General features: G+C 40.5%; 1 long non-coding RNA gene across 1 annotated transcript in view; it reads right to left on the minus strand.

The window, feature by feature from the left end:
* The window catches only part of LOC116763188, a 122959-nt gene that overhangs the window by 94194 nt on the left and 5813 nt on the right, over nt 1-22952 (minus strand). The window contains exon 2 of the long non-coding RNA XR_004352443.1: nt 20491-20629. This is a non-coding gene — a long non-coding RNA (uncharacterized LOC116763188). The remainder of the gene's footprint in view (nt 1-20490; nt 20630-22952) is intronic.

A 22952-nucleotide genomic window follows, 5' to 3' on the forward strand; every position in this document is an offset into this window, starting at 1 on the left:
GGTAACACACCCAGGACATACAACTACTCAATGTTGAGTAAAGGCAAAATGTTAATATGGGTAGAGCTCCTGCACTTAACCACTATACTGTCTACAGAGGAGGAAGAAAATTGTGATACAGAAACCAGTGGAGGATGTGAGAGGATTTTTCTCTCCTTTACCCTTTTTCAGCTGAACTCTTAGTCTTTGCAGAGAGCTCCTCTGATGCAGACAGAGAGGGTTTCTGCAGAAACGAGGGTACACACAGCCTTCTCCCACTGAAATGTAAGCTCTATTAACACAGAGATTTTAGTCAGCTTGTTCACTGCTATATCCTTATAAATTCAATCACTGGGTTCCAAGAACTCTTTTGGAACAAGAGGTGCTGAGCTGCCCACTTCAAAAAGAAACCTGCTAGCAACAGAATGTGATCAATGAAACATTCTGACCGCCCTGCTTATCTTTCTTGTATCCGCTTCCCTGTTTCTTTCTCTTGTGTGGTTGTGAAATGGCGCTAGTCTTTGATTAACTGTTTAATATTTTTTACAGTGGAAATCTAATGAGTGCAACATGTCCTGTTTGGTGCTAAGAGCTTTATGCAGATTTTCCTACTTGACCCTCATCATCACATTCCTCTGAGATAAACACTATTATTATCCCCATTTTACTAGGAAGTAGAGTGAGACTCAAACACAGGTATATCTTATTTCAAACACTGAACTTTAAACTACTTACCCCATTCTGCCTTTCTGACTATTTCTCTATCACTGTTTAAAAGTAACAACTGCGTTGGTGAGGCCCAGACCTTGATGGTACTAGGCCCTCACACCCACCTTTGATGGCTCATGAACCACCACTAAAGTCTGAGGCAGGGGGAGGAACTTCAGGATGGCGGAAGAGTAAGACGTGGAGATCACCTTTCTCCCCACAAATACATCAGAAATACATCTACACGTGGAACAACTCCTACAGAACACCTACTGAATGCTGGCAGAAGACCTCAGACCTCCCAAAAGGCAAGAAACTCCCCACGTACCTGGGTAGGGCAAAAGAAAAAAGAATAAACAGACAAAAGAAAAGGGACGGGATCTGCACTAGTGGGAGGGAGCTGTGTAGGAGAAAAGGTTTCCACACACTGGGAAGCCCCTTCACGGGCAGAGACTGCGGGTGGCGGAGGGTGGAAGCTTCGGAACCGCGGAGGAGAGCACAGCAACAGGGGTGCAGAGGGCAAAGCGGAGAGGTTCCCGCACAGAGGATCGGTGCCGACCAGCACTCACCAGCCCGAGAGGCTTGTCTGCTCACCCGCCAGGTCAGGCGGGGTTGGGAGCTGAGGCTCGGGCTTCGGTTGGAGCGCAGGGAGAGGACTGGGGTTGGCGGCGTGAACACAGCCTGAAGGGGTTAGTGCACCACGGCTAGCCGGGAGGGAGTCCGGGAAAAAGTCTGGACCTGCCGAAGTGGCAAGAGACTTTTTCTTCCCTCTTTGTTTCCTGGTGCGCGAGGAGAGGGGACCCCAAAGACAGGCATGAGACGCTAAGGCTGCTGCTGCCGCCACCAAGAAGCCTGTGTGCGAGCACAGGTCACTGTCCACACCCCGCTTCCAGGGAGCCTGTGCAGCCAGCCACTGCCAGGGTCCCGGGATCCAGGGACAACTCCCCCGGGAGAATGCACGGCGCGCCACAGGCTGGTGCAACGTCCTGCAGGCCTCTGCCGCCGCAGGCTCGCCCACATCCATACCCCTCTCTCCCCCCGGGCCTGAGTGAGCCAGAGCCCCTGAAATCAGCAGCTTCTTTAACCCTGTCCTGTCTGAGCGCAGAACAGATGCCCTCCAGCGACCTACACGCAGAGGTGGGGCCAAATCCAAAGCTGAGCCCCTGGGAGCTATGAGAACAAAGAAGAGAAAGGAAATCTCTGCCAGCAGCCTCAGGAGCAGCGGATTAAATCCCCACAATCAATTTGATATACCTGCATCTGTGGAATACCTGAATAGACAACCAATCATCCCAAATTGAGGAGGTGGACTTTGGGAGCAACGACATACATATTTTTTTCCCTTTTTCTCTTCTTGTGAGTGTGTATGTGTATGCTTCTGTGTGTGATTTTGTCTGTATAGCTTTGCTTTTACCATCTGTCCTAGAGTTCTGTCTGTCCGGTTTTTTTTGTTTTTTTTTTTTTTAGTATAGTATTTAGCACTTGTTATCATTTGTGGATTTGTTTTTTGGTTTGGTTGCTCTCTTCTTTTTTTTTATTACTTAAAAGAATTTTCTTAATACTTATTTTTTATTTTAATAACTTTATTATTTCATTTTATCTTCTCTCTCTCTCTCTCTCTCTCTCTCTCTCTCTCTCTCTCTCTTTCTTTCTTTCTTTCTTTCTTTTCTCCCTTTTATTCTGAGCCGTGTGGATGACAGGCTCTTGGTGCTCCAGCCAGGCATCAGGGCTGTGCCTCTGAGGTGGGAGAGCCAAGTTCAGGACACTGGTCTACAAGAGACCTCCCAGCTCCACATAATATCAAATGGTGAAAATCTCCCAGAGATCTCCATCACAACTCAAAGACCCACCTCCACTCAACGACCAGCAACCTACAGTGCTGGACACCCTATGCCAAACAACTAGCAAGACAGGAACACAATCCCATCCATTAGCAGAGAGGCGGCCTAAAATCATAATAAGGCCACAGACACCCCAAAACATACCACCAGACGTGGACCTACCCACCAGAAAGACAACATCCAGCCTCATCCACCAGAACACAGGCACTAGTCCCCTCCACCAGGAAGCCTACACAACCCACTGAACCAACCTTAGCCACTGGGGACAGACACCAAAAAAAACCGGGAACTACGAACCTGCAGCCTACAAAAAGGAGACCCCAAACACAGTAAGTTAAGCAAAATGAGAAGACAGAAAAACACACAGCAGATGAAAGAGAAAGGCAAAAACTCACCAGATCTAACAAATGAAGAGGAAATAGGCAGTCTACCTGAAAAAGAATTCAGAATAATGATAGTAAGGATGATCCAAAATCTTGGAAACAGAATGGAGAAAATACAAGAAACGTTTAACAAGGACCTAGAAGAACTAAAGAGCAAACAAACAGAGATGAACAACACAATAAATGAAATTTAAAATTCTCTAGAAGGGATCAATAGCAGAATAACTGAGGCAGAAGAACGGATAAGTGACCTGGAAGAAAAAATAGTAGAAATAACTACCACAGAGCAGAATAAAGAAAAAAGAATGAAAAGAATTGAAGATAGTCTCAGGGACCTCTGGGACAACATTAAACACACCAACATTCGATTTATAGGGGTCCCAGAAAAAGAAGAGAAAAAGAAAGGCACTGCGAAAATATTTGAAGAGACTATAGTTGAAAACTTCCTTAACATGGGAAAGGAAATAATCAAGTCCAGGAAGCACAGACAGTCCCATACAGGATAAATCCAAGGAGAAACACGCCAAGACACATATTAATCAAACTATCAAAAATTAAATACAAAGAAAAAATATTAAAAGCAGTGAGGGAATTTGGTAAAGTAGCAGGATACAAACTTAACGCACAGAAATCTCTGGCATTCCTATACACTAATGATGAAAAATCTGAAAGTGAAATTAAGAAAACACTCCCATTTACCACTGCAACAAAATGAATCACATATCTAGGAATAAACCTACCTAAGGAGACAAAGACCTGTGTGTAGAAAATTTTAAGACACTGATGAAAGAAATTAAAGATGATACAAATAGATGGAGAGATATACCATGTTCTTGGATTGGATGAATCAACATTGTGAAAATGACTATACTACCCAAAGCAATCTACAGATTCAATGCAATCCCTATCAAACTACCAATGGCATTTTTCACAGAACTAGAACAAAAAAGTTCACAATTTGTATGGAAACACAAAAGACCCCGAATAGCCAAAGCAATCTGGAGAAAGAAAAACGGAGCTGGAGGAATCAGGCTCCCTGACTTCAGACTATACTACAAAGCTACAGTAATCCAGACAGTATGGTACTGGCACAAAAACAGAAATATAGATCAATGGAACAGGATAGAAAGCGCAGAGATAAATCCACGCACATATGGTCAACTTATCTTTGATAAAGGAGGCAAGAATATACAGTGGAGAAAAGACAGCCTCTTCAATAAGTGGTGCTGAGAAAACTGGACAGCTACATGTAAAAGAATTAAATTAGAACACTCCCTAACACCATATACAAAAATAAACTCAAAATGGATTAAAGACCTAAATGTAAGGCCAGACACTCTTAAACTCTTAGAGGAAAACATAGGCAGAACACTCTATGACATAAATCACAGCAAGATCCTTTTTGACCCACCTCCTAGAGAAACGGAAATAAAACCAAAAATAAACAAATGGGACCTAATGAAACTTCAAAGCTTTTCCACAGCAAAGGAAACCATAAACAAGACAAAAATACAACCCTCAGAATGCAAGAAAATATTTTCAAATGAAGCAACTGACAAAGGATTAATCTCCAAAATTTACATGCAGCTCAATATCAAAAAAACAACCCAATCCAAAAATGGGCAGAAGACTTAAATAGACATTTCTCCGAAGAAGACATACAGATTGCCAACAAACGCATGAAAGAATGCTCAACATCATTAATCATTAGAGAAATGCAAATCAAAACTACAATGAGATATCATCTGACACCGGTCAGAATGGCCATCATCAAAAAATCTACAAACAATAAATGCCGGAGAGGGTGTGTAGAGGGAACCCTCTTGCACTGTTGGTGGGAATGTAAATTGAAGCAGCCACTGTGGAGAACAGTATGGAGGTTCCTTAAAAAACTAGAAAGAGAACTACCATACGACCCAGCAATCCCACTACTGGGCATATACCCTGAGAAAACCATAATTCAAAAAGTGTCATGTTCCAAAATGTTCATTGCAGCTCTATTTACAATAGCCAGGACATGGAAGCAACCTAAGTGTCCATCGACAGATGAATGGATAAAGAAGATGTGGCACATATAAACAATGGAATATTACTCAGCCATAAAAAGAAACAAATTGAGTTATTTGTAGTGAGGTGGATGGACCTAGAGTCTGTCATACAGAGTGAATTAAGTCAGAAAGAGAGAAACAAATACTGTATGCTACACATATATATGGAATCTAAAACAAAACAAAACAAAACAAAAAAACAAAATGGTCATGAAGAACCTAGGGGCAAGATGGGAATAAAGACACAGACCTACTAGAGAATGGACTTGAGGATATGGGGAGGGGGAAGGGTAAGCTGGGAGAAAGTGAGAGAGTGGCATGGACATATATACACTACCAAACGTAAAACAAATAGCTAGTGGGAAGCAGCTGCATAGCCCAGGGAGATCAGCTCGGTGCTTTGTGACCACCTAGAGCGGTGGGATAGGGAGGGTGGTAGGGAGACGCCAGAGAGAGGAGATATGGGGACATATGTATATGTATAGCTGATTCACTTTGTTATAAAGCAGAAACTAACACACCATTGTAAAGCAATTATAATCCAATAAAGAGTTTTAAAAAAGAAAAAAGTCTGAGGCAGCTCATGGCCTGGCTCTAGGTCTGCTGGGGTGAGTTAGGATACCATCAGCCCTTGACCCTGCCAAGCCTCAGTCCCTTCTCTATTATGCCTCCTACTTAGGCTACTTCAAACGCAAACAGGTGCTGTCTCCTGAAGCTCTCAGTGCCCTGATCCATCAACCGCCCCCTTGATGAGTGCTGGAAAGTTTGCTTTGTGGTGCAGACTCCCCAAGCAAGCAATGAAAATGCCTGTTCAACTCTACTGATTTGGGGAGAATAATTGACTATTGCCTCTCCTCCCCCTGCTGCCACTCTGGACTATTTTCACACCAAGTGCACATTTCCCACTGGCCACTCCCAGGCAATGCCTGAGCATGGCAGAGGCGCTCTGCCAAGATGTGGGGATTCTCTAATACGTGGTGTTGTTTGCGGACTCATTAGCCTGGATGAACCTTTCTTGAAATCACATCACAGTACAAAATTAGACTCCTGTTTCCCATCCACTTTCTTTCTCTCTCATATTCCATAGATGTCAGACCTACGTGTGGCCTGAAGCCTCTCCCCACCTCCTCCAGCTCCTTCTCCCAATAAATCTCCTACATGTCTAATTCCATCTTGGCATCTGCTTCTCAGTAGGCATGAACTAATGCAAGTGATACTGGAGGTGGTCTGAGAAACAGGTGGTAAGATAGGAACATGAGACTGGCTTACTCGTCACAGAAAGGCAAAAACGATGCTATCCTGAATGGTAAGTGGAGCATAGATAGTTCCTGACACAAGTTGGCAGCTCAGTTGCTAGAGATTTCACTAGTGGTTACCTGGGAAAATGTCTGAGTGGGAGGAAATATCTTTGCAGATTAAAGAATCCAGACATTTGAAAGATGTGAAGTAACAATAAGAACAGTGGAGGTGACTACTTATTTATAAGTTGTTTTGATTTCCTACAGAGGGATGATGAGAAACTGAGCCATTAACAGCCAGTTAAGAGCTGAGTGTGAGAGCCAGAGCATATCTTTGGTAGCTCACTAAGAGGTCCTTAACCCCTGAATGGAAGAGCAGACACAGCAGAGCAACATCCTAGAGATCTAGAGATCTGACAGCTGAGTGTCAGAGCTCCAGAGATGCTTGAATGCTCACTCTGTTAGGCTAAGAACCCTGGCTGGGAAAAACTGAGCCCCTGAAATATGGCACGAGGCCATCTGGATGGATGCCCCTAAAGACGCTGGTTCTGCAGAGCCCCTTCAGACTGTTGGAACTGTGTGTCTTCTCATTTGGGGGAAGGGTGAGAATTTCTTTACTTGTGAGGAAGATAGCTCTATCTCGTTAGGAAGAAATAGGGAGTGGTACGGTTGTTGCATGGGAGTTCTCACGGGTGTACAAGAGTGTATATGGAGCTGAACAGCTTCCACTGGTGACCCCACAGCCCTTGCCTGGGCCTGGTGACCACCTCGCTGCAGTTGCCCTATCATCAACACTGGTGCATGCCAGGACTTGCACTGGAAGTGGCACCCCAACTCCTTCTTCGTGCCTACCCACCAGCTTCAGCTTACCTACACTCCAAAGAGTTACGTCCTACTGCCTGACAATGGCAGACCAACTCTGACCCAAGAAACCCAGCAAACATCTCAACCATCAATTGTAACCACACCTACCACAGTGAGGTCTGAAGCCTAGCCTTGGGGACGGAGCCTCCGTTCCAAGCTGTTCCTTCCACGGGTATGCTTCCTTAGGCCGAGGGGTTCCTTTAGGGTTCTTTTTGCACCCCTACAGTTATTGCATCCCTTATATGGTTTAATCATTATTTATATTAAAAATCCCTTGTTCATATTACACTGTAGTTTCTGTTTCCTGACTAGACCTAGACTGATACAAGTATCCAGAATGTACATCAAATAATCCAGAATGTAAGATTAAATGAGCAAAAACATTTATTGTCCAAGCCAGTATATTTACATTTAATATCATGGTAAGGATCCCAGGTGATGCAACAAACTCACTGCTAGAGTAGCTCTTAGAGGCTTCTAAAAAACTATGGCCAATGCTGAGAGAAATGGAAATGCTTGGGTTGCCTTGGCTGATGGTAGAGGAAGAAATAAAGAGGCTAAGGGAAGTGGACATGGTGGAATGAATATATTAAAAGGCCAGAAGATTATGTTTTCCAGTGAAGTCGAGAGAACAGAACGTATCACTCACTAAGGCCATTAAAATGGCAATGGTGGAAGGGGCGTGAGCAACAGTAAATATTCATGGTGGCCCTTCTCTGTAGGCTGGGCTCACTGTAGGGGAGGCAATCAGAGAGCTGAGCTCAATAACATTCAGCCCCAAAGTACTAGAGGCCACATGGGGGTACTTACCCACCAGAGGCCAGTTACCATAATTATTACATGCAAGACCAGAGGGGTAGCCAAGAGGTCTTGACGCACAGGGAATTGCAGAGATGGTTAACATAACATGGTGGCGTCTGTAGGGGCAAAACAGACCACTGAGCGACAAGGATGCTGCTTTACTTCTACAATCAGAAAAGAAGTACCAATCCCTTGCTCAGTTTTCAGATCCAGAATCCCTTGACTTGAAAGGGTCCCTTGAAAGAACACTACAACACTGCTATAAGGACATATTGTAATGATTCTCCCTGTTCTTCCCCAATGGGATCTATGGGCATATACTTGGGTGACTGGATATACTGGGGAAAGGGGAATACCCAGACATATTGAGGCTACTGGATTCAGAGTCTGAATTGACAGTGAATCCCAGAGGCCCAAAGCATCATCATGGCACCCCTGCTAGACTGGGGGCTTATAGACGACAGGTAATAAATGCAGTTATGGCTAAAGTCTGGCTTACAAGTTTTAGAGACCTACCCAGTGGTCATTTCCTTAATTCTCTACCTTATAATTGGAATTGACATGTTAAGCAATTAAAGTAACCCCCATATTGGGTCCTCAGCTTATGGAATAAGACCTATCATAGTAGGGAAGACCAAATAGAAACCTTTGAAACTGCTCTTGTCTCTAAAGACCAAGACAGTAAATCAAAAACAATATCACATACCAGGAGGGATGGTGGAGATTAGTGCCACTATTAAAACCTAAAAGATACAGGGATGGTGTTCCCAGTTATACTTCTGTTGAATTTGGCAGTCTGGTCCTTGCAGAAACTAGATGTCTCCCACTAAGCCTTGGGCATCTTTACACAGAAACAGAGCACATGTTGTTATTTTGTTGTAATGATTATTGGGCACTCAAATTTCATCATTTGAACTCTAATTTATCACTCAAGTTATTGAAACCTATAGATCATACCAAATTAGAACTAGAGAGAGCAATATGGGTATGATTTTAGATAAAGAAGATTACCTTCTGGACATATTATAATCATCCTAACTGTGCTCCATCAGCAATACACTCCGCAACATTCTCCAAAAAGGCACATTGCTGCTTGGTGCTTTACTGCTCCAAGCTCCTCTACACGGACTATTACTCACCCTATATTTTGCCAGGTATACTATAGCATCTATTTTAAGACTCAACACAAGAGCTACCTTTTCCAGGAAGTCTCCCTGAAACCCCATCCACACACCAGGCTAGTTTAGAGGTCCTTTCTTGCTGCTCCAGTAATATCTCCTGCAGTTTTATACTTGCCAATAATCTCTCACCTTGTTTTATCATTGCCCATTATTATATCTGTCTCCCCACTATGCTGTGAGTTCCTCAAGGGCAGGGATTGTATGTATCTCATTCATCTTTGAGCCTCTGTAATTTAGAATAGTGCTTGGCACACGGTTGGCAGCCCATAAATACTTGATGAATGAAAGAATAAATAATTTAATAAATTTAAATATTCTGTGTTGATGTTTGGATTGAGTACCAGTTCCTCAGAATGCAGCACTCTATGAGCGATTTCTTCCAGAACATATTAGACTGTTTCATGGATGTGTATGTAGGCACATTTCCAATTTATCTTTTTGAACTGGAACAATACCCTGCTCCAGACCACCCAGCGAGAACCAGTCTGTGCAGTCACTGCTCTGTAACCAGACTGAAACATCAGCTCTCAGTCTATTCTGGATGGAATCCTCGGCACAGTCATCTCCACAGAAGGTCAGATGACCTATCAAAAGCAGAACTATTGACTGTGGGTATGGCCGGAGCCTGGCACCTGGCTCACTTTCCACAGAGGGGCCGAGTCTGCCAAAGGTCCCTTTAGGTAACACGGTTCTTTACTCTTCACTCAAAGCATCACTTTAGCAGGTTCCACAGAATTATGTCTACCATGTGCCAGAGAGAAGAAGGCTCTAACATGGCAGTGTGGTCAGTTGTAGCTCAACCTCAGAAACTACCTTAGGTCAGATCTTGTACTACTTCTCAAGCCACACAAGCCTGGTCTTGCCATCTGGAAGGAGCTGCTGCAATCAAAGCTACAGCCAGGATCCAAGTGTCCTGCTTATAGAAAGCCATGCATTACACAGCACAATTAATATAAGTGACTGAACCTTCAAACATCTCTACACAGCAACGAATATGGTGGTTACCCTTTTGTACCTGCTTCCACTGTCTGATTTAGTCTGCCCAGGTTCAAAGTGTAAAAATATGAGACATCAATAAATCCAGATGTATGTCTTAACCAGTGCAGAAAGGATCCAACTATACATTAGGACCAAACAACAGCACCATCATTGTTCCATCCTTCATCATTGTTCAGGGGTGGGAGGGAAAGAAGGAGGAAGGTGGCTGTTGAACTATACTAACTTGTATTCTCATGCAGGCTCTACCACTTCACAGCAGTGTGACTATGGACAAGTCACTTCATCTTATTAATCCTGTTTCACTGCCCATAAAATGGGACAGTCTGTTTAACTGCAAAACTTGAGCTCCTTTCATCATATCATGCTGCTTCCCATTATAAGACATGACCTTTGCCCTTGGATAGCTAAAAACAGAAAAACAAATAATTAAAATACAATCTAAACACCTCATGGAAGGCTTGGCCCAGGTTTCCAGGGAAACATCACTGGTTTAAGATTTAGAAACAACATAAACCAATGTCTACCTCAGTCTCTGATACAGAACAGATACTATGGAATAACAATATCCTGACCACTTAAGTTCAGCTGGATCAAAGCTGCCCACTTAGTCACCCTTCTGGGAGCCCCTACAGATACCAAAATCCACAGATGCTCAAATCCCTCATATAAAGTGACCATAGCACAATGAATACGGTTGGCCCTCCAGACATCTCAGCATAGATGATGCGAAAATAAATCTTAACTCCACTACTCACTAGTTACTTGACTGCAGCTTCTCATCTACACAGTTGAGTTTATAATACATACCTCACAGGGTCAGAGTGAGAATAAAATATGATAGTGTATCCATTCAAAAACATTCCACAAATAATTATCAGGTAACCATTCTTAAGGAGTCTTAAGTGAATGCTCATAGCAGAGCACAATATACTGCTCTATAAATAGCAGTCAATAGAAATAGAATTCTGATAGCCAGAAGGATGCTCAACTGTAGAAAATCAGAAGGGAGACATTCTAAACCCCTCGTCTACAACAAAATGCTGTGCCTATGGTCCCTTATAGTCTTTATTACACAATTTTGTGGCCACGGGCACTCTCATAAATATTATTTCAAAGTATTTTAGTTCTAGAGGACTCCAAGGATAATTTATATCAACCCATAATAAAAAGCTCCCACTGATATATATACTTTTAATGCCTCCTATGTATATCATTTCTTTAAACTTAAGAAAAAAGAATAGCATTTAGTTCCAAAACATATTCCCCCAAGTTGGATGATACTACTTATTACCTATGCATGGTTTTAGGCATATCAACCTAAACTGCATTTTACAGAATTTCTTCTGGCTGAGCGTCTGTTTTTCTCATTCCACACTGAGTAAGTTATCAGGTCTAATTTTGAAATATGAGAGCTATTATCCAAAATGCACCGGTATTTCCAGGTGCGCTTTATGGAAGTGTAGAACTACTTCTCAGAAGCATAAAACAGTTGTTGAAAAATGCTTTAAAGTGCCAACAAGTTAGAAGTCTTATGAGTTGAGCAGGGTCAGGCTCAGAGGAGTTGAACCCCGAGGTCCATTTGCCCCAGCCCTTACAGTCATGATGGGCCTCATGTTCAGACCTCTGAGAGCTTACAGTCAAAAGGGAACATAATACATTCTATTTTGAGGGTTAAAAGCTCTACTTTACTTCATGTAAACATTTAAAATATACCACACGATTTTAACTCCATTTGGCACTTTATTGGTTTATACACTGCAAGTCTCAAAAGTAGCCCAGGCTCCCTCAAATTCAGAGAAGACCTGGAGGAGAAGAAAGAGCTTCAGGCAGCCTTTATATTCTAACACATTTGATCGGCAGAGCTTCAAGTGGAAACATCAGTGATCTTCTCTAGTGATCAGACTTTTGGAAAACTCATATAACTGTAAGTCATGAGACTGATTTACGGCAAAATCCTAATTCAGTGATTTACTATTAGAAGTACAGTATACTGCTTACGCACAGGTAATCAGTGCATTTATACGAAGGACAGGAAAGATGTTAGGAAAGCCTACTTAGGGAACCCGTCATGAGGAGAAAGCAGTTTGCTGATTTTGTAGCTTTTATTTCTTTAACCAGCATTTACTGAATACCTAAAATGTTCTGGGTTACATGCCAGGTGCTGTTCAGAAAAAATAAAATAAGACAATTGTTTTGATTCATGGAGCATTTATACTATGTCAAATATTTTGCAAAAATGATCTCAGTATCTCATTTAATTATTACAAAATTGTGAAATGTTACAAGGCCCGCTTTAGCAAATGAGAAAGTTGAGGCTCAGAGAAATAAACCTGCACAATTACACAGCAGTAAGTAACAGGACTAGGAATCAAATCCAGATCTATTTTTCTGCCAAACTCTATCTCTTTCCATCACATCATGCTGCTTTTATTTTATTTATTTTTATTTTTTTGCGGTACGCAGGCCTCTCACTGTTGTGGCCTCTCCCGCCACGGAGCACAGGCTCCAGATGCGCAGGCTCAGCGGCCATGGCTCACGGGCCTAGCCGCTCCGCGGCATGTGGAATCTTCCCGGACTGGGGCACGAACCCATGTCCCCTGCATCAGCAGGCGGACTCTCAACCACTGCGCTTCCAGGGAAGCCCCATCCATCTCTCTTCTGATATTACCCATCTAACCATGCATATTGTCTACCTTTTCCATTAGATCCTTTGATGTATTAGCAATAGATATTTTAAATTTCCTGTCTGATAGTTCCAATACCTGTGTTATATCTGAGTCTAGTCTATTAATTTCTTTGTCTCTTGAAATTGTGTTATATTTTTTCTTGCTTCCTTGTATGCCTTACATCTTGTGCAGTAGAGACCAAGGTAAATAGATTTTATGTATGAAAATATTCATACCACTTCTTCTGTTAGGACTTTAGTGTGGGGGAGGGGAGTTTGACTCAATCTAGTCAGAAATTTAAATGGATCGGGGGATGCTGATGCTAAGGTTACTCTCAGTGCACCATACATTTCAAATTCCCATAGAATTACTTTGTGCTTATTGTAGTGGTTGGTTTGTCAGAGGGTTTTCCTCAGTATCCGAGGAAAAAAAAGTTTTCCTCAGCTTTAGGTCTTTGTTCCTATGCCTCAGACAGGTGTCCCTGCACTGTCCAGCCCCTCTTCCAGCAGTAGACTGCTATCAGCTATTGCTTAGATTCTTAGTCTCTGTTTTGGGAAGAGGAGGTGGGATGTTTACTGTGTTGCTCTGATTAAGCTTTAGTTTTAAGCAGGAATTATGTCCCTGGGTTGTACTGGTGGGGCCCTCTTGTGATCCTGCCCTGTCCCCAGCTGTAGAAGACCTCTAATGGTCTAGGACCAGGAGTGTTCTTGTACCTCCCTCAGAGGTAGAGAAGATTTCTCGGTTCCCTACCACCAGCTTCCATGTGTCTTCACCAATACCCTAAGTGCCACAGGGGTCACTGCCCTTCCCCCAGTAGCTTAGGACTTTTGTTTCTTAGGGAAAAAATAGGAGAGAAGGACGCAGGCTGGTCTTCTTGACCTTCTTACTGTGGATGCTCTCCCCCTCTCCCAGATCCTAGGATGGCTTTCTTGGTACTCTCATCCTACCTTCACTGGTTTTGGTGAGCACCCCTTGAGATCTGTGGAGAAGAGCCTGAAAATGGCACTATTTCTCCTTGTGTCTGCCACTTGCAGGCATTCTATATTTTCATGCTGGCCCCTATTTGGCCTTAAGCAATTTGTGAAAGTTTTTAGCAGAATTTTTCCTACCAGTTTGTGTGGCGTCTGGTAGCACCAGCCCCAGGTAAGCCCTAATTGCTCCTGTTTTGTCTCTCCTTGGAGGTACCTGTGCTTCCTAAGATTTTGGATTAGTTGGTTGCCCTGTGATCTCAACTTTCTGACGGCTTCATGAAAAATCATGATTTTTCAGATTATCTGGCTTTTTGTTATTGTCATTGTTTCTGTTATAAGTTTGAGAGTGATGCTCTTTCCAGTTTTCTACACACTAAGTAGCATGAAAATTTCAAAAATCATCTCAGATTACTATGAAACATCAGGATGTCTGTTTCTGGCTTTCTTGCACTTACTCTTACTTCTGGTTCCATATCCAACTTTGGCACCTTTGGTTTTACAGTCCGTTGGTCCCATCTCCCAGCTTGATGGGCTCAGCATTCATGCATGGGTTTATTCACTTCCTTGGTTTCTATGTACCATCTTCCTCTGGTCTTATGCGAGAACTCCTGATTTCAGCACTTAGTTCTTATGTGTCCACCTCTGGGGACACAGTGGCAGGATGGCATCTCCTACAGCAATTCCTTTCCCAAACTTGGGGCAAGGAGTTGAACAATAAGGTAAAACCTTCCTAAAGTGCCTTGAACATTTTTTGCAAAAGTTTTAATTTAAACTAATATTTGATAAACTGTATCAGACATCTCTAATGATTCACCTAATATCTTAACTCTTATTTTTACTTCACCCATTGCCATAGCAGTCAGCTTTGGTAAGTGCAACTGACAGCACTTTTTCTCCACTGCACCATATATCTCCTATTTTTTGCCCATTATATTGATAAAATGGAAAGAAAATAAAAATATTTACCTACAGTTCCTCTCTTCCAACAAATCAAACTTTCAATTTTTCTGTGTCTCCACATAACCCTTGTTCATATATATACAATAATTTTAGGCAGTTGATTTAAGTTTGCATTCTGGTAGCGATTTTGTTTCTGAAGTTTACTTATTTGTTTTGCTTAATATGACATTATAATAATCTGTTCATGTTGCTAAATAGTCACTGTACTTTTCATTTAACAGGTGAATACTATTCTATGATAATTGTGTACCCTAATTTAATTACATGCCTCCGTTTAAGGTTTTTCTCAGAAATTTCAGTAATAAATATTGCCCTTGCAACCACCAATCTACTCTTTGTTTCTATGAGTTTGGCTTAGATTCCACATACAAGTGAGATCATACAGTATTTGTCCTTCTCTGACTTATTTCTCTTAGCATAAGCCCTCAAGGTATACACACATTGTCACAAATGACAGGATTTCCTTTTTTTATAGGCTGAATAATATTCCAGTATGTGCATGTATGTGTGTGTGTATATGTATGTGATATGTATATATATATATATATCACATCCTCTTTATCCTTTCCTCTGCTGACACTTAAGATTGTTTCCATGTCTTGGCTATTACGAATATCCTACAATGAACACGGAAGTGCAAATATCTCTCTGAGGTACTGATTTCATTTCCTTTGGATATACCCTCAGAAATGGGATTGTTGTATCATATGGTAGTTCTATTTTTAATTTTTTGAGGAACCTCCATACTGTTTTCCACAGTGGCTGCATCAATTTATATTCCCAAAAATGGTGCACAAGGGTTCCCTTTTCTCCATATCCCCTCCAACACTTAACTTTCTGATAAGAGCCATTCTAATAGATGTGAGGCGATATCTCATTGTGATTTTGATTTGCATTTCCCTGATGATTAGTGATGTTGAGCACCTTTTCATTTACTTGTTAAACATTTGTATTCTTTGGGAAAATGTCTGTTTAGGTTCTTTGTCCATTTTTATTTGGATTATTTGGAGGTTTTTTTGGTACTGAATTGTATGAGTTCCTTATATGTTTTGTATATTAACTCCTTATTATTTATATGGTTCGTAAATGTTTTCTACCATTACATAGGTTGCCTTTTCATTTTGTTGACTGCTTCTTTTGCTATGCAGAAACTTTTTAGTTTGATGTAATGCCACTCATTTTTGCTGTTGTTGCTTGTGCTTTTTGTGTCATATCCAAAAAATCATTGCCAAGATCAATGTTGAGGAATTTTTCCAATGTTTTTTTCTAGTAGTTTTATGGTTTCAGGTATTGCATTTAAGCCTTTAATTCGAGTTATTTTTTGTGAGTAGTGTAAGATAGGGGTCCGATTTCTTTTTTTTTTTTTTTTTTTTTGCAAGTGAATATCCAGTTTTCTCAACACCATTTGCTAAAGAGACTAATTTCTCCATTGGATATTCTTGGCTCTCTTGTCAAATATTAGTTGATTGTTTATGTGAGGGTTTATTTCTGGGCTCTTGATTTTGTTCCATTTGTCTGTATGCCTGTTTTTGCCACTACTATACTGTTTTGAATACTATAGCTCTGTAATATAGTTTGAAATCAGGAAATGTGATGCCTCCAGCTATGTTCTTCTTTCTCAAGATTGCTTTGGCTCTTTGGGGTCTTTTACGGTTCCATACAAATTTTAGGATAGTTTTTTTCTCTTTCTGTGAAAAATGCCATTGGAATTTTGATGGAGATTGCATTGAATCTATAGATGGCTTTGGGTATTGTGGACATTTTAGCAATATTAATTCTTCCAATCCATAAACATGGGATATCTTCCCATTTATTTGCATCTTCTTCAGTTTCTTTCATCACAGTCTTATAGTTTTCAGCACACAGATCTTTCACCTCCTTTGTTAAATTTATTCTTAAGTATTTTCTTGTTTTTGATGCTATGCAAGTGAGATAGTTTTCATTACTTCTTTTTCAGACAATTCGTTGTTACCATACAGAAATGCCACTGATTTTTGTACGGCTTCTTTCACTTGGCATAATGTTTTTAAGGTTCATTCATGTTGTAGCATATATCAATACTTCATTCCTTTTTATGGTCAAATAACATTCCATTATATGGATATACCATATTTTATTTATCTATTCATCAGTTGATGAATATTTGGGTTGTTTTCACCTTTTGGCTATTATCAATAATGCTGCTATAAACATTCATATGCAAGTTTCTGGATGGGCACATGTTTTCATTTCTCTTGGGTATATATCTAGGAGTGGAATTGCTGGGTCATGTGGTAACTCTATGTTTACTCATTTAAGGAACTGCCAGACTATTTTCCAAAATGGCTGCATACTATTTTACATTCCCACTAGCAGTGTATGAGTATATCTGACTTCTTTATTCTAGCCATCCTAGTAGGTGTGAAATGGTATCTCGTGTTTTTGATTTGCATTTCCCTCATGGCCGATGATATCCAGCACTGTTTCTTGTGCTTATTGGCCATTTATATAACTTCTTTGGAGAAATGTCTATTCAGATTATTTGCTCAGTTTTTAATTGGGTTATTTGTCTTTTTGTTACTGAGTAGTAAGAGTTCTTTACCTATTCTAGATACAAGCCCCTTATCAGATATGTGATTTGCTAAACATGTACAGCATTTTATTTGCATGTTTTGGTAACTCTCTACATGATCACAGTCTTCTTTTAGACACATTTCCTGCATTCAAGTTAACGTCAAAATGCTTTATAATTAAATCCTTCAAATTAAATGCATTGGGTACACATTCAGTATCACGCCTTCCCTCATCAACATTTCTATTAGATTCACAATACTGTATGCACCAACACATGGAGGTGTTGTATAGTAGTGGTTTTGCAGGGGAGAGGGAGCGCTCTAGAGGTAGACAGCCTGGGTTCTAACACTGCCTCCACCACTTACTAGCTGTGGTACTTGGGATATTACTTCCTCACTAAGGTTTAATTTCCTCATCTGTAAAATGAGGCTAATGATAATATATACTACATAATAATGTAATAGTGATTAAACTAGGCTAATGTGGTAACAACTTGACCATAAGTTCAGACAAAAATAGTGGTAGCTATTATGTATATTATTGTTGTTATTATTGTGTTTAATCTGTTCCAAGTAATCTAAAGATTTTATGTATATCATTTAATTTAATGCTCAGAACAATTATATGAAGTTGATATCATCATAAATATTTTCCTTTTCTTAATATGCAGACACAATCTTAAAATATTATTATTAATAGCCATAAAACACCACACTCGGTAACTATTGCCTACCTAAGTATAATTACTGGATTAGAATATTTGTAAGACAAATTTAAATTTTAATTCTCAAAGTCCCGGTTTGTTTACCTAGTCTTGTGGATTCATTATTTAAATATAGTGTGACTTAAAGGAATACTTCACTTGTTTAATAAAGAATATTGACAGAGTTTGTTTTGGCTTCCTATTAAATTCTTTAGCAAACATTCACATTTTTATTTGAATAGATTTTTGTAGTCTTTCCTCAAACATGTTTTAATGATTTATATTCACTCATCACATTAATGAAAGAAATGTTGAATGGTTAATTTAAATGTTTATTTTTAAAAGTGACCAGAGGAAAAAATTTCGGGAGATGGAAATTTTGGAACAGCACATATTTAAAGAGAAAGAAGGAAAAAGCTTTGTGGTATTAAATTCCACTGTCCCTGAAAACAGTCATCAAGCCTTTTATATTTGCTCAATTTATAATTTATAGATGGCACTGGAGTGCCAATTATAAAAAAATATTTTGGAGGACTGCTGGAAGTTTGTAAAGGCAGTTTTTGTTAACAGATGCATTTATGTATAGGCTTTTTGGCTTTTGATAAACAGTGTATATGCTCAGATTCAACATTTATTTGAGCACTAAACATAGGTGAATGCTATCACAACACTGATATTTCATTTATTCCTAATAACAATGCATAGAGGTAGGTTTTATTATTACTCCTATTTATATAGAATAGGAAACAGAAGTTCAAAGAGGTTGCATGTCTTGACAAAAGTTCTTCAGCTTTAAATATTTAAGAAAAATCTATTCTATTGCTTTTCCACCAGGAGGTGATAAAGTCTTAATCAGTGAGGAGAGTGGGCTTTTTTTTTTCCCATCTTTCCAGGAATTCTTCCTTTAGGAAAGTCTCTTTCATCCCCAAATAATCTGATCATTTTCTCTCTGAAGTACTATAGCAGTAGTTCTTCAAGCATGATCCTGGATCAGCAACAGTGTAGAATTACCAGGCAACTTGTTAAAAATGCAAATATCCCAGACCTACCAAACAAGCCCTCCTGATGATTCTGATGCACACTGAAGTTTGAGAATCGTCACTCTACAGAAATTGCTCTCTAAATGGTCTGTCATTCTTAATTCCAAATCTACCAGTGAGCTTAGTCCTCATGAAACTTTACTCTGTGGTGGCATTTAATAGAATTCACCACTGTCTCAATCTTAAAACTGTATTGTTTTCTAGAACATGGTGTTATCTGATCACCCATTCTGATATATCCTCACTACCTCTCCTCTTTATTCCTATATGAGATTTCCTAAGGTTCCTAAATTCTCTTTTCACCTCTTTAAGCTTTTGATTGTTCATTTCTTCATTTCCCACAGACCCAAACATCACACATATACTGCTGACTTCCAAATACCTAGACCTCTATTCCCTAGACCTTTCCATTAGTTGAATTATTTAGTCATTATCTCAATATATATTTGATACTGTGCAGTGGTCATAGTCAAACACCGTTTGTTGGGGATACCACAGGAAAAGAGATAAACACAGCCCTTGCCCTAGGGAGCAGATAATTAAAATTTGTAAATGCCTGTAGAACATTAAAACTTGATGTTCTTTAGATTTTATCTCAACACAATCTGATTGATTAAAATCACCTTCCTCGCTAAACTTAATCTTCCTTTTGAGTCTCATCGCAGTTAAAAGTGTCATCAGTCTCACTGAAACTGTAACTGACTCCCTTTCCTTATCCCACATACATAGATACAACCAACCTTCCCCCAGCAAGTCTTTTGCTTCTTTAAAAACATGTCTCACAAGCATCCCCCTTCCTCGTAGCCAATGTCTTGGGTCCTGTTCTGATCTATAATGTAATAGATCGTAGTATAAATTATACTGCAGTAGATTCCTACCTTTTTTCCCTATTCTTTTTCCCATTCAATTTTTCTTTCAGAGTTGTCTGACATTATTTCCCTAAGATTAGATATTTTGTCACATCCTTGCCCTGCGTAAAAACACACAAATAACAAACAACACACTTCAATGGCTTCCAATTGCCCACAAAGACCAAACTCTTAAATAAACCATTCAAAATCCATCTAAATGTGCCTTCAACTTCCCTTTCCAACTACGTGCCTCCACCTCCTTGGGCTACTTCACCAATGTGGCATCCACTGTCACTCTGCTATGGCTCTCCTGAGCTATGTCCCTCTGTGGAGTGACTTTATCAACTTCTTCCTCGGGCAACATCTCACATCAGCACGCAGCTCCAATGTTACCTTTTCTGGGCACATTTCCCACCCCTCCTAACAACCTTGCTCACAAACCAGACAAAAGTAATAGCTTCCTCCTTAATGCTCCTAGAATACTTTGTTGATGGCATTAATAATGCCCCACTGGATTTTAAACAACTTCAGACTGAGGATTATATTAGTTCATATGTGGATGCCTGGCATCCAGTTCAGTGCTTGGCACGTAAGTAGGTGTTTAATAAATAGAGGTGGAATTGATCTAACCCAACTTTAATACTTTTGGTTTCCATGTCGCAGCCATCTGGAAGCAGAAAATATTTAAAGGAATATAGTCCTACCTTGTAGATGCAGGCACACTGAAAGTAAGAAGTGGTAGAGCTGACAAGGAAAACAATCTTATAAGCACAGTCCTCATAAGCAAGTAGTTGTGGTCTCCTGGATGATGGCACATATAATCATAGCCCTGTGTCGTGATGCCTGTTAATCATAAAGAGATTAAATCACATTTTGAACTGTTTAAGGATTAGGGAAATAAACTGTTTTGTTAAACAAATATTTTAATACAAATATCAGGATTTTAAAATTATACTTATATCATTAAGGACTGGGTTCAGCAAATAAATAAAACACCACTGAAAACTATGGGATCTAATTTCCTTGTCTCACATCCGTCTGACACTGCAGATGGGGCTGATGTGCCACACTGAGTCCACGGAGAGAGGGGCTGAGGCTCCATGTGTCCTGTTGCTGTGCTTTACAGGGCCTGCACTCCCAAAGCAGCCAAGCATAGCAGTGTTGGAGCCCCAGCAATTATGTCCACATTCCAGGGCTTTCCCTTTCAGGCTTCCCAGAAGTTGCCACACCACCTCTGCTTATATGCTACTGTCCAGAATTTAGCAAATGACCACACCTTGCTACAAGGAAGCTGAGAAATGTAGTTTTTATTCCAAGGGTCATGACTCCAACCAAAGATTATGGGTTCTAATACTAAGGAGAAGAAGAAATGGAGGTTGCAAAACAACCAGTCTCCTTTTAACCAGTATTTTAAGCTTCTATTTTCTGAAGCATTCACCTATATTAAGTTTCACATTCTCATTCTCCAATAATGACCCATAAAGGAAGCATCACTGTATTTGAAAGATTAGTGCCCCTCCCACATCTGCATTTACAAAGTGTCAAAATAGACAACAACTTTGAGACCATGCACTCCACTGAAAGTCTGTTATCAGTTCACAAAAATAAGATCAAAAACAAAATAAACACTTAAAAACTTACAGTAATTTGATATTTCTGTGACATGTAAGCCCACGATCAGTAGTATACTCATCTCGTTGAACAGAGTGTAAACCAGTTTGGGTGTCATCTAATTCACCTGGTAAGTCACATGTGGCACAAGCTGAGTGCATGTCATGTACACCAGGACCATATGTCAATCCGAAATGGGTTGACATTCAAAAGAATAATCTTGCACAAAGAGTTTGAAACACTGGGGCCAGAACTTGGGGTTCCTGACCTCTGGCTCAGCACTGGCTGCTTTGGTCCTTTGTTGCTCTCAGATGCTGACACTGATGTCACCAGCCCACATCTCTGACCACCTGAAGGGCTCCAGAGCCATTCCCTAACCACAGCTCTAAACCAACTGTAGGTGCTTCTGAGATCTGATTGGCTTCTTTGTGTCTGAACTCCAGTGTTCATGGGACGGGCCCTGTACACATGGGTTCCAAGGGCCGTTTCACCCCCAGCATTTGCCTCCGCTCCTACCTTACCCTCAATACTATTCTGGACCCTGCTCCGAACTGAATAAACTATAGAAAACTATGAGTCTATCTCTCATCGAGCTCTGAAAATCTCCATTACCTAAATGCCACTACTGCAGTGCTCCCGCTTCCTCAACACACACACACACACACACACACACACACACACACACACACACACACAGATACGGAAAGCAATTTAGATCCAACCCACTCTCATTTGAATCAGTGATCAATGGTCACCCCTTACTGGTCTGACAAAGTTTCTGAACGACCGATTCACTGAGTTATTGTTGTATTTTTTAAAAAGATTAGTTTTGGTGATTGTTCACACCAGTAGTTTTCACAAACGACTGGAGAGGGCAGCTCAGTTATCAATTTCCCATGTGATTCACATTTCAGATGCTGAAGCAATTCTCCAGCACTCAGCATTTAAGATGTGGATGGATGAGCTTTCCTTTAAACACACTTTACAGCCTTTTCTATTTCTGCAGGTGTATGCCCTGGCCCTGCCTCTACTTCTGCTGGTGAAAAGGCTCTTTACAAACCTTCTCCACCCTGGTAAAAGATATATACCTGATGGTTTCCTGCAATTGGTAATTTGGCAAATTGATTGTCAAAGAATTGATCTGGAGCCATCACCAAGTGCCACATACTACCGTACTTATGTTTCCATTCACGTAGCAGATGATTTTAGCAGCTGTAAGTGAACTTTGGGGGAAAAAATGGTCTCTACCAACATTACTGTTTTTACATGTACTTATGGTGCCAAACAACATCAAAAAAACGATCACCTCCACCCAGAAATGCTGTTTCCTGTGGGATTCTTTCCTTGTGCCACAATGAAGAGCCACAACAGTTTGTGTGTGGATGTGGGGTTGGGAAGCTACCTGCACAGCACTTTACCATTTTAAAGCACTTTCAAATATACTGTCTCATCTGATCCACAATCAGTTAATGTGTTTGCCAGGGTCCACATTACTCTATTTCTTGGATGAGGAAACAGAGGCGCCTAAAAGTTAAAGAACTTCCCTCAAAGTCAT

The sequence above is a fragment of the Phocoena sinus genome, chromosome 12 (assembly GCF_008692025.1).
Source record: "Phocoena sinus isolate mPhoSin1 chromosome 12, mPhoSin1.pri, whole genome shotgun sequence".
Taxonomy (NCBI): Eukaryota; Metazoa; Chordata; class Mammalia; order Artiodactyla; family Phocoenidae; genus Phocoena; species Phocoena sinus.